Source organism: Nyctereutes procyonoides, unplaced genomic scaffold (genome assembly GCF_905146905.1).
Source record: "Nyctereutes procyonoides isolate TBG_1078 unplaced genomic scaffold, NYPRO_anot_genome, whole genome shotgun sequence".
In the NCBI taxonomy this organism is placed as follows: Eukaryota; Metazoa; Chordata; class Mammalia; order Carnivora; family Canidae; genus Nyctereutes; species Nyctereutes procyonoides.
This window is the reverse complement of record NW_026575082.1, coordinates 38,257,516-38,270,958: the sequence shown is the minus strand read 5'-3', so window position 1 is coordinate 38,270,958 and position 13,443 is coordinate 38,257,516. Positions and strand designations below refer to the sequence as shown.

The 13,443-nt window shown below is 35.4% G+C and overlaps 1 pseudogene; it reads left to right on the top strand.

Moving 5' to 3' along the window:
* Nucleotides 1-10,195: 10,195 nt before the first annotated feature.
* LOC129514659 (U4 spliceosomal RNA) lies at nt 10,196-10,266 on the top strand (annotated as a pseudogene).
* The last annotated feature ends 3,177 nt before the right edge of the window (nt 10,267-13,443 follow it).

Sequence of the window (13,443 nt, the reverse complement as noted above, 5' to 3'; positions counted from 1 at the left end):
GCTGGCCCTGGAACTTGGCTGGTCCTTTCCCTGGGGCAGGAGAGTAAAGTTGTACCCCGGTTCACTGATGAATGTAGCTCCCAGCCCCATATGGCCAGAAAGCTTAGTTGGGACATCTAGTGGGCTACTTAGCCTAGAACACTGGAGCAGAGAGCCTGGTAGGCAGTAATGATCATCCACACAGCAAGGCCAGGGGCTCCATTTGCCTGGGGGAACATGGGCCACAGTTTGGCTTGAGTCAAGATCCCAAACACAGAGTGTTGCCAGACTTAGAGCTTTCTCTGCCAAGGGGGAGGGAGCGAACTCATCACCCAGCCCAATGCTGAGGATAGCTTTCCATCCTACCTGCTCAGGAAGCCAGGCCCAAGTTCTGAGGAATGGCTTAGGCCAGCATCACTCAAGCAGTGAGCCCAGTCAGCAGCTTGCCTATCTGGAGAGTCAGTCAGCAATCCTGCCTGGCCAAAGAGTTTGGTGCATAGTTCTGTCTGATTAGCTCCTCAAATAAAAGTCTTGCCAGATTTGGGGACTGCTGTGTGCCCTACCCTTTTGAGGCAGGGAAATTAATCTATACTCCTACCACAGCTGAATATAGCCTCCAAACCTTGCCGGTCAGGATACTTTTCCAGATCTCTGGGGAACCTTGGCAGCTTACTCTGTAGCCCAGATTATAGTGGCACTTGAGAGGCTGACCAGTGGCTCTCCATCTGTAGAACCAAGACAATGGCCATGTCTGATCAGGGAGCTTAGCATTAAGTCTTGTCTGATTTGATTCCCAAAGAGCCTTGACAGCCCCAGGGTCTGCAGTCCCAACTGGGAAGAGAAGCTAATTTACATCCCTCTACAAAGCTGAATACAGCCTCCAGCCTGACCTGACCAGGAAATCTAACCAGGAGCTTCCAAGAATCTATGGAGCCCATTCTGAAATTTTGATTACAGTGGCACTTGAGCAGAGAATCTGGCTGGCAACTCTACCTATCTCCAGTGCTAGGATAATGACCCATTAGGAGAGGGAACCTAGTGCATAGTTCTGCCTAATTTGATTCCTAAACAAGACCTTTGCCAGCCTTGGGGAATGTATGGGGCCCTGCCTAGGCAGGGAAAACTAATTCATAGTCCTGCCCATAGGTGAATACAGTCTTCTGTCTGCCTGACAAGGGAATATAAATAGAGCACAGGGGAAAGCAGTCTAGCCCACCCTACAGCCTTGCTTAAACTGAAAAGAATCCATCTGCAGAGCAAAATTGGTAGCCCTGTCTAGCCAGAGAATTCAGTACTCAAATTGCTTGATTCTGGTCCCCAAAACATGAGCCATACAGACTTTGGGACTTATTCTGCTGCCCCAACAAGGCAGTGGAAGCTAATTCATAGTCACATCTATTGGTGAATATAGTACCCAGTCCAGTCCCACCCACATAGGAGTCTTGTCCAGAGAATCCAAGCAATTGTGGAATCCATCCTACAGCCTTGCTTGGGCAGGGAACCAGCCCATTTGTCCTATTTAGCTGCTGTCAGCCAGCAGCTTCACCCCCATCAACCTCAGAATTTAGGCAGTAATGTTGTCCCAAAATAGATCCTGATAGCACACTTCCCCTACCCAAGGATGTTTTCAACTGACTATATCCAGAGCCCTAATCTAACCTGGACGTACTAGTAAAGAAATATCTCTGCCAAAGTGAACCCATGAAGTCTGGAACTCAGCTGGCTTACTCAAATGCACAGATACCAAATGTAAGGAATCAAGGATAGTGAAAAACAAGGTAGATATGATGCCATCAAAGGAAACTAATAAAGCTCCAAAGACTGATCCTAAAGAAATGGTGATCTATGAACTATCAGATGGAGAATTCAGAATAATTCTCTTGAAGTTTAGTGAACTTTAAGAACACACATGCAGACAATTGAACAGAATTAGGAAAACAACATGAACAAAACGAGAAGTCTGACAAATAGCAATAGAAAAAAGAAAAATAATTCTTTTAAAATGTATCTATAAAAAATAAAATGTATCTATAGGAAATGCTAGATATTAACTTACTGCAGTAATCATTTTGCAAAATATATAAGTCATTATGCTGTATGCCTTAAAATTGTATAGTGCTGTATGCCAATTATGTCTCAAAAAAAACTGAAGGAAGATTTAAAAAAAATGCATTGAAAAGAGAGCTCCAGTTTCCATAATAAGTTCTGTGGTGGCTGATTTCTGTAGGCTAGAGATAATGGTGGATAATGCTACAATGGAATTAGGTTCCCTGTTTTTAAAGAGAATAATAAGATTCTACATGGGAAAGTTCAGGCTGCTGTACTTAAAAATCAGCAATGGAAACTGGAACAATATTCACAAAAATTTGCAGGACAGAGTGGTAATCAGAATATTTCAATCCATAAGGATCTGTGGTGATTGTTAATTGACCACAAGTTCTCTAGAAATAGATTGGAAGGTCTTTAGGGCACTGCTATACCTATATAGAAAGAAAAATTCTAGATCTGTGTGGCACAGACCTGGCTAACTATATTAGAGAATTGTGGTCTCTTATACAATACCCAGATTTAGGATAATTTATGGACCTAGAGCCCCTTGATAGGAAAGGAGATCTACAATGTAACTAGTACAGTATACTATAAATCATAGCTCGAGCTTTCCCCAGAGAGACCTGTGGCCATTTTCCATCATCTTTTTGCCCTACTGATATGGAAACATACAGAAATAATTCTGGACTTTGGGACATAATTAGGTACTGGCTATTAACTGATGCAAATACCTAGGTGCTAAAAACATTACTACATTTCACAAGTGAAAGAGGGGACTTGTGAAGGTCAGGTGACAGGCAAACTTCTGACTCCAATCATTATCTCACAATGAGTCCAGAGAAAGCTCATACACATCCTGTGCTGATTTACCCTGTCCAAGAATTAAGACTTGGTTAATAAGAGAATAGCGGTTTTCAAACCTTACCATATATCGGAGTTGCCTGGAATATTAGCTAAAATACAGATTGCAGGACACCCTCTAACCAAGTCTCTGCCTGTAAAGTCTCTGCTGGAGCCTGCCAGTCTGCACATCTAAGTTTCTGAGTGATAGTGATACTTCTAGTCTGGAGATTATAAACCCTATCTACCATAATATCCCTTGTTCTATGGTTCAGGTAACCAATTGAGTGTTTTTCTAACTTAGTGGTTCTCGAAATATCATTTTCTGATACATGGAATGAGAGCCATTTATGCTCTTTTATCTTATCTGAACAGTGCAAAAGCCAGAGGTCTTCTAGTATATGTCACCACAAACTTAATTAGATGGTGAAATTAATTACAGTTCTCTTTCTGGATGTAGTATTTTCCTGGAGCAAAACAACACAGTCCTTGGCACCTAGTATACAAATACTAACTTGGTAAGTTTTCCCCTTATTGGTATGAACGAAGTTAGTTAGAAGCTGTGTATCTTCACATATTGGCAATGATACAATATTATGATCTTGTCACCAGACCATTTCTAACCCTTTTGTTCTCTATCCATAATATATTCCAAAGGGAGCTTGATTTTCCTGATGTGCTACAAAATATTACACTAGTTCATTATATTGGTAACATTTCCTCATTATACTTAAAGAGTACAAAGTAAAACATGTGTGCCAGAGAGTAGGCCATAAATATCTATGAACATTCAGAGGCCTGCCATGTCGAAAATTCTGGACCCACTGATCGGCAGCATGTTGGGATATCTCCTATAAAGTAAAAAGAGAAACTGCTATACTTTGCCCTGCTCATCAATGAAGAAACAGATCCAAATGTGGTGATACTCTAGATTTGGGGCTATTATTTATTAAGGCATACTGTTTAAAGGTGTTTACTGGGTTAACTGATTAACCCAGTTAATCCTGATTTGGGTGGAGCCTTGCAACATAAAGTCTCTGCAGCAAGCATAGGCTGCAGTGCAAGCTGCACTGTCATTGGGACTTGTGACCCATAGACATACTGTTTTGGAAATACTGTGCTAGAGAGATGCTTAATGAAACATCTAGCAAGCCCCTATAGAACAACCACAGTGCAGACCCTGTGGGGTCTTTGCTCTCTTTAACTAACAACCACAGTGCAGACCCTGTGGGGTCTTTGCTCTCTTTAACTAACAACTATACTCCACTTGAAAAGTGGCCCCTGGTTTGCTACTGGGCAGAATGAGAAACTGAACACACTATGGGGCACTATTTATGCAATCTAAATCGCTTGTTATGTACTTGTTATATACTCGGTGTTACATAACTTACCAAATCATAAAATTGGAACATTTACAGAAGTAATTGTATTATAAAGTGGAAATAGCATGCAGTCTAGCACTAGCAGGTCAATAGAATGCATGGGTTAAGTGGCACAAAGTGGTCAAGATTTCAGTGCCTGCTCCTGCTACTTCACTGTCTCTCCTTCACCCTAGTACTATGAGAAGAGTTAATGAAAAGGAAAAAGGAAAGACCTGGATTATGAATAAATCAACACAATATTCTCTTACTAGGTGGAAATGGAGAAAAAAGAAAGTGCTGATGGGTATCTTCCTAGTGAGTGGGTTGTTAACTTACATTAGAGATGACCCATGGTAAAGACTGACATAATTCATAGGTGATACTATATGCTAGCTGGTAAATCAGGTACTTGAACAAAATTGGAAAACTGGTGACAACAAATCTAAGTGGATGAATACCTTAGCAAAGAGTATAAAAATATTCACATTCTACATAAATGCCTATCAGAGGGTATCTACAGCATCAGACACTCTTAATAATTAATGCATAAGATCCATTCTTTGATGTCAGCCTCTTTCCCCAGGCACTCTGGCATTTGCTCAATGAGCTCATATATAATGAAGCCCTGATAGCAGGGGCAGAGGCTATACATAGCTCAATAGCATGTACTTTCTCTTGCAAAAGCTTAACTACATATCATTATTGTTGAGTGCAAAATCTGTTAATAACAGAGACCAATACTGAGACCAAAATGTCACCAGTTCCGAAGAAACCAGCTAGTTCCCAGATAGCTGATTGTTTATAATAGAAGGAAGAAGGGGCTGATCTCACAAAGATAGAAATATACTCTGGGTTAGGATTTGCTATCAATTACCTTTTCCAACACCTCTAACAGACTTACAGAATTATTATCACTTGTAAGGTATTCCACACAGTATCACCTGGGACTAGAGAACTCATTTCACACACATTGTCACAATAGGTTCACTAAATTCAGAAGTCTCACCACATGCTCCCATGTCCCATAAGAAGCTGACTCAGTTGAAGGTGGAATTGCTAAAGGATGACAACATTTGGGACACTGCTTCAAGTCAAAAGGAGCCCCTTTAAGTTATCCACCAGCAATTATCTCCCCAACACATGGGTTGTAAAATCAAAGTGTTAGGGGTATGTCTTAGTCTGTTTGGGCTCCTACGACACAATAACATATACTGCATGGCTTATGAACAACAATTTTTTTTACAATTTTGGGAACTGTATAAACTTATAGTTCTGGGAAGTCCAAGATAAATGCACTAGCAAATTCTGTGTCTGGTAAGAGCCACTTCCTTGATAAGCTTATTTTTTGTTTTTCAGTTTTGTTTTGTTTTTTTTAGTATAGCTGACAATATTATTTTCATGTGTATAACAGGGATTCAACAACTCTATGGAACTCTCTGCTCACCGCAAGTGTAGCTCCCATCTATCAACCTATAATAACACTATTATATCATTGACTATATTCCCTATGCTGCACCTTTCATCCCCTACAGAACTATATTTTCACTTTGACCTCAGCATGAGAGGAATGGTTGGGAGAGATCCCTAAGGCCTCATGTCCTGGGGTATTAATCCTATTTATGAGAGTGCTACATCCTGACCTAATCCCCTCCCAAACCCCACCTCCAAATGCCATTGCATTGGGGATTAGGTTTCAAGATAGAAATTTTGGACAGATAAATGTTCAGTCCATTGCAAGGTAAGAGTAAATTACTCTTAGATTTCACCAAATCACCCAAAGAATTTTCGCATTCTGTTCATAGCATCTGGGAATTGGTATGTTTGGAGGTCTTAGAGACCTCAGTTTATTGACCCAATATGTTATTGCTTAAAATTCAGGTTCTATCTAGTTATAAACTTCTATAAATTAAATTTTAATGAACATTCTTGTGCAAGATGTGCATTGTCATAGAGAATTGCTGGTTCATATGACCAAAGCTTGGTTTTTATTAGAGACTAGCAGACAGTTTCCAAAGTGGTTGTACAGTATTACACTCTCAACAGAAGAGTTCTAGTTGCTCTATATCCTTACAAATCCTTGGAGTTTAATATTAGCTGGTTTGGTATGTATGGTGTTTGTAATTAATTTTAAAATCTCATTGTGACTATAATTTGTATTATAGTCACGGAATTGAGAACCTTTTCATATGCTTATTGACATATGGATATCTTATTTTTCTGAAGTATTTGCCCAAGTATTTTTGTTATCTGAAAGAAAAGTTATCATTTTAATGATCTGTAGGATTATTTTATATGTTCTGGATGTAAATCCTTTGCCAGATACAGGTTTTGTAAATATACCTTCCAAGTTGTGGTTTGTCTTTTTACTTCCTTAACTTCATCTTTTGGTGTATTTTGGAGATTTTATTTTTAAGTCAAATTGTCTTTATGCTTAGCACCTTCTTTGTTCTAATTAAGAAATATTTGCCTATGCCAGATTTATCTACGTTTCCTTCTAGAAGCTTAAAATATTACCTTTGACATTTAGGCTTCTGATCCATTTTGTATTAATTTTGGTACAAGGGGTAAGGTGTATGTGTGGAGGGGGTCAGTGGTAACTTATTTTATAAACATTTTTTCTTCCATTTGGGTATCTAATTTCTCCAGCAATATTTGTTGTGATGATTAATTTTATGTATCAACTTGACTGGGCTAAGGGAGGCCCAGCTAGCTGGCAAAACATTATTTCTGGGTGTACCTGTGAGGATGTTTCTGTAAGAGATTGGCATTTTGATTCAGTAGACTGAATAGACATCCACTCATGGAGCTCCCAGATGGCTCAGTCAGTTAAATATCTGACTCTTGATTGCAGCTCAGGTCATGATCTCAGAGTTGTAAGATGGGCCCCACATCAGGTCCATGATAGGCATAAAGCCTGCTTAAGATTTTCTGTCTCCTTATGCCCTTCCCCGCTATCCTGACCAATGTGATGGGCATCAGCCAATACATTGAGGGTCTAAATAGAACAAAAAAGTGAAGGAAGAGTGAATTCTCTCTTTCTCTTATCTGAAGCTGAGACATCCATCTTTTCCTCAAACCTGTGGAGCTCCTGGTTCTTGGGCCTTTAGACTTTGGGACTTAAACGAGCACCTACCCTTCAGATTTAGACTATATCACTGGCTTTCCTGGTGCTCCAGCTTGCAGAGGAGGTATATTGTGAAACTTAGATTCCATAATCACATGAGACAATTCCTATAATATATCTCCTTTTATCTACACCTATCTCTCTCTATATATATCTAATTAGTTCCATTTCTCCAGGGAATCCTAAATTTTTTAATTGAATAAATCTCCCTTCATCTTACTGAACTGCATAGGTGTCTCCATCAAAACCAAGTAATTACATATATGGGTTTATTTCTAGACTTTTTGTTGTTGTTCTACTAGTCTATTTGCTCACATGTATGCTAATATTTCATTGGCTCAATTAATGTAGTTTTATTCTAAATGTTGAAATATGGTACCTCAGCCTTCTTTTTCTTTTTCTAGTCTGCCTTGGCTCTTCTTTCTTTAAATGTATATATAAAATGTATATTTATAATCATTTATTTTTATATTTTAAAAAGATTTATTTATTTATTATTTATTTATTTATTTATTTATTTATTCATCATGAGAGACACAGAGAGAGAGAAAGAGAGAGGCAGAGACACAGGCAGAGGGAGAAGCAGGCTCTAGGTAGGGAGCCCGATGTGGGACTCGATCCTGGGACTCCAGGATCACGCCCTGGGCCAAAGGCACGTGCTAAACCACTGAGCCACCCAGGTGTCCCAAAATGTATATTTATAATAATTTATGTACTATGTTTTAGAAGTCTAATGATAAGAATATATAACATACATGATTATTAAAACATAGTAATATGTAATTATGTATCTACTATAAGGTTTATAATTCTTTTATAAGCAATCAACTTTAAGTTCTAAAATAAAAACCCACTAGAATTTGGAAGGGGGTAAATGTGAATCTAAAGATCAGCTTCAGGAGAAATGATATCTTAATATTCAGACTTTCAATTTGTGACAATAGTACCTCTCTACATTTATGTATACGTTTAACTTCTTTCACTAATTTTCAATGTATAGTTTTTACATGTGGTAAAAATTATGTATTTTAAGTTTTTTGGGATACTGCTATAAATTATATTATTTTTCAATTTTATTTCCCATTTATTACTATACATTTATAGAAACTGATGGTCTAAGTGGCTCTTATCCACAATTTTTTAATTTATATCTCTTTTTCCCTGTGTTTTTGTTTAGATAATTTCAAATGACCTTTGAAGTTAGTAATTCTGTTTTTCTTCTGTATCCAATCTACTTTTAAGCCAATCAAAAGAATTTTTCATTTCAAATATAATTTTTAGCTCCAGAATTTTGTTTTTTTTCTACTTAAACTCTTCATCTTTATACCATTTCATCCACATTTCTAATTCTTATTTTTTACTCTATTAATTCCTCCATTTGTGTCATCTACAGTTCTGCTTCTTGGGACTTTTTTACTTTTTACTGTAACCACATTGACCTGCCACTTTGCAGGTCTTCTAATTACTCTTGTGTATCCTGTATTTTAGATATAAAATAGTAGCAGAAACTCAAGTAGATAATAAATTCTTCCAGAAACGACTTGCTTTGCTCCTTTGTTATGCAGTTAGGTGCTTATATCTTCACTTTAAGCAATAGTTTAGGTGACTTGTATTCTAGTTTTTCACAGTGAGATTGGGTCTTGTCCTCTAGCAGGGCTTTGAAATTTAATCAAAAAGAAATTAAATAATTTCATTTTCCAAACAGCCTCTAATTTTTTAGGACCATTGCTCAGTTACCCAGATTTCTTATGAGGAGAATTGGCTAGCAGCCATGTCAGCCGTTTTGCAGTGGCAAAGATCTCAGCTGATTTCTGCTTAATGTTCCTTTGTGTATAATGTTTTGTAACAATTTTCTTTTCTCTGTAGACTCAACAACTGCATTAATAAAGAGTGTTGCTCGTCTTTCTCATCTCTGAAGGGCCATCATCTTTCAAAAATTATTTTATTTAGACTTGTTTATACATTAGTTCTTTCATGGCTTTAAATAGTATATAAAGTTTTATGATTTTTCTTAATATTAATGTGCTCAGTTATTTTGTGATTCTATTTTAACCGAGGTCAGAACTCCAACATATGTATTTTATGTTAATTCATTTTTCTCCCATCCTTCATTATTTTTCCTGCTGTCATATATGAAGAACAAAGAGTAGTGTTTTAGGTTTCATTGAATTGATACCATCTCAGGATGATAAGGTAGCTATTAGGACTTTGCATGGAGCCTGATGTTTTTAAAAGAACAGAAGGAAAAGTGTAACAGGAGGAAAATGAAAGGCTGAATCTTACTTTTTGTCCTGCAGATTTAACTTTCACATTTCTCATGCTCTATGCTCTAGAAAATAATTTATAAATCACAACAGTGAACTCCCTTACCCATTTAACACCAATTTGGTTAAGTCATTAAGCAAAACATACTGGTAGAAATGGAAGGAGGCCACGTCTGACCATTCTGAGATACCTGCAATGTACCAGGATTCATGATGGTTGATTCAGTGGTGGCTCCAAAAGTATACACACGTGTTAGTTAGGCTGACTACTTAATATTTGTGTATTTCAGTGTGTGTGTAAACTCCAAACTGTGAAGAGCATGGGGTGTAATTAAGTGATGAATCACTAAATTCTACTCCAGAAACCAATATTACCCTATATGTTAACTAACTAGAATTTAAATAAAAACTTAAAACAAATCAAAATTTATATAGAGAGATAAAACATTCTATTTAATAGTGAGCTTTTGAATTTTCCTTGTGAAATAAAAAAAAAAGATGAAGATGTCCATTATTACTATCTCTACCCAACATTGTACAACATTGTGTAAATTCCTCTCTACTACAACATGGCAAGAAGTTTTGCACAGTGGCAGTATCGTACCCAATGAGGTTTATCCAAGGTGTGATTATTGCTAATTGAAACATGGCAAGAAGAAAAAAAGTATAGGGGTTAGGAAAAAATAACAAAATGGTCATAATTCACATCTGACATCATCATTTGAAAAACCAAAATATTAAAAGTAAAATTGAAAAATGAATTTAACAAGGCCTTGAAAAATGAATTTAGTAAGGTTTATATAACGACAACACAAAGTCATTATATACACATATTTCTATGCAATAACATAAAATTACAAACTCATGCTTTCTTGAAATTATACTATTTAATTAGCACCAAGAACCAAATATCGAAGAGTAAAATTGAAAGTTGTATAAGATAGAAAAATTACAAGACATTTTTGAGAGAATATAAAGGTAACCTGTCCAAGTAACTGAAACTTTATGAATCATAATAGTAGGAATTATAAAAATGTTAATTATCTCCAAATTTATCAGTAAATTAAAGGAAATTTCAAAATATATGTTTGTGTAAATTCACAAGCTGGTTCTTAAATATATATGAGAATACAATACAATAGGCCAAGAACATACAAGACAAAGCTGTAAAAGAAAAACACAATTTGAGGAATGTTAATACCAGATATCAAAACTTATTATAAAGCAACACCAATTAAGGCCATGTAGTGTTGATGCAAAACAGACTAATAAATCAAATGAATAAAATAGAGAATCTAAAAAAGGCTCTACACATCTTTAATTTATATCAAAGAGGACTCTGTAATATAGCAAGAATTGTCTTTTCAGTAATTGATGCCGAGTCTACTGGATACCCATATAGAAAAATATTTAATCTTGACACATACCTCACACCATATGCAAAAATCAGTTCCAGAAGGACTGTAAATCTAAATGTCATAGATAAAGAAATAAAACTTCTGGAAGCAAATATGTTATAATATCGTAATAAGTTTTGGGTTGGCAAAGATTTCTTATGCTGGACATAGAACTATAAACTATGAAATAAAAGACTGATAGATAAATTATATTAACATTTAAAGTATTTATTAATCAAAAGACACCATTACAGAAAGTGAAAAGGTAAAGCAAGAAGATATATGCATCCAGAACATACAAACTATTATGAACCAATAAAAGGAAGACAATACAATAGGAAAATAAACCAAAGACCTGAACAAGTTATAAAACAATATCCAAATGGTCAATTAATGAAAAAGTAGTAAATTTCATTAGTCCTCAACAAACCAAAGCTGAAACTACAATGAGATATCACGATACATTTGCAAAATGGTAAAAATAAAAATAAATGTAAAATAAGATAGTATCAAGGGTAAGAGTATGGCATAATGGAAGCCCTTGTAAATTAACAAAGGGAGTGTAAATTTGTGACCTTCTATAAACTTTGTAGCAATTTCCACTAAAATAGAATAAAAGCACATCCAATGACCCAGAGATTCCATTTCATTGTATAAATGGACCTAAGAGATATGTAGAAGAATATACATAAATATGCCATTACATATAACCCTAAACTAGAAACAACCCAAATGTTTGATGGAGGACTGGGTAAAGTGTGGTCAGTTAATACAATGGAGTGCCATAAAATGACAATGATGTCAATATTTTTACATGAAATGAAGATTAATTTCACACATAGGTTAAGCAAAAGAAATCATACACAATGGAATGTATACCGCATGATTCTATGTAAAGTTCAATAATGGAATACTGTTAGTTTTGTATATGTTAAACTATGTGGTGTACATTTATGATTTGTGCAGTATTTGGCATGCATGATATGCTATTAAACATTCACTGGAAAAGAATCAAATATACATTTACAGGTTTCCAAAAATGTATTTCCTAGGAAACCAAAACAGAAATTAAAGCACCAATGCATAAGCACATATATGCAATGGTGTTAACTGTAGAATTTTCATAGAAAAAGAAAAAAGAGTGACAAATTCCTTATAATGAAGACTGTTTAATAAATGATGGTATCTGCACATCATGGGATATGATACAGCCATTAGAATTAGAGTTACTATTTGACTTGGAAATATTTCCATGAAATATCAAGTAAATAAAGTGAGGAGTAGGAAAAGGAGGTAGAGTATTTCATTTTCACTAAAAAAAAAAACACCCAAAACTTCTGTTTTATATATATTTGTATATATTTATATTTATATATAAAACATATAAATATGAGTATACATTAATATATATTCATATAAATATAAATAAATAAAAATATACATTTTATATACATAAATTTTATATATTACTATGAGATCATGGGGAATTTTGAATAATGCCTACATTCTTGGTAGGAGGTAAGGATTGACATGTGTGGAAAGATGAGAATAAGGGGATTAGACAAATGTAAATTAAGAAAAGCATAACCCTTAAAGATTAGTTTTTGTTACAGTGAATAGATATGTAAACATAAGATAAATAATAGAAAATGAAGATAAAGATTTAGAATGAAAGACCAAAAATAAATAAAATGGAAAATTACAATTAACTGTGCCTATTGATGTAAATAACTTTAAAAAAATATTAGCATCCAAACCAAACATTTGTTTTAAAAAATGTATCATGATCATACATTTTTGACAGGAATATGTCAAGGGTACCCAGTGTGATTGCTATTTTAAAGACACTGTCATTATTTAAAATAATGGGATTGTTAACATATGGAAAAGGCTAAAATCTGTAAAGCAAACTATAAAAAGAGGTGAAAGGTATTTAGGATATATACTTATGACAACCTATACACCTTTGAGATGACCATAAGAGTTCCATTTACTTTGTTTTGATAGACTATTGACTGAGAGGATAACAAATTTCACAAGTCATTACAATCTGAAGTGCCTCTATCTTTTCTAGTTTATCCAGGATATTGTGCCACAACTGGTAGGACAGTAGTATGTAATCATATCTACTTAGCAAGGTTGTGCATTAGATGTTGGGATAGGAATGTTGCCATCAAGGAATTTATAATCTATTATGGGGAAGGAGGACTCATAAGTGCTGTGATACAATAAAAAGTTTAGGTAGTATTATTAGGTAGCATGTTCAGAATATATTGAAAAATCAAATATGCTAAGTTTGCCTAGGATGACTAGGTGATGTCTGTCCAAAGGATTTGGAGATAAGTTTTGAGACAGACTGGGGAATGGCATTCTGAGCAGAGGAAACACAGGTAGGGTATCATGGTATAAGATATCTGATATATTTGGAA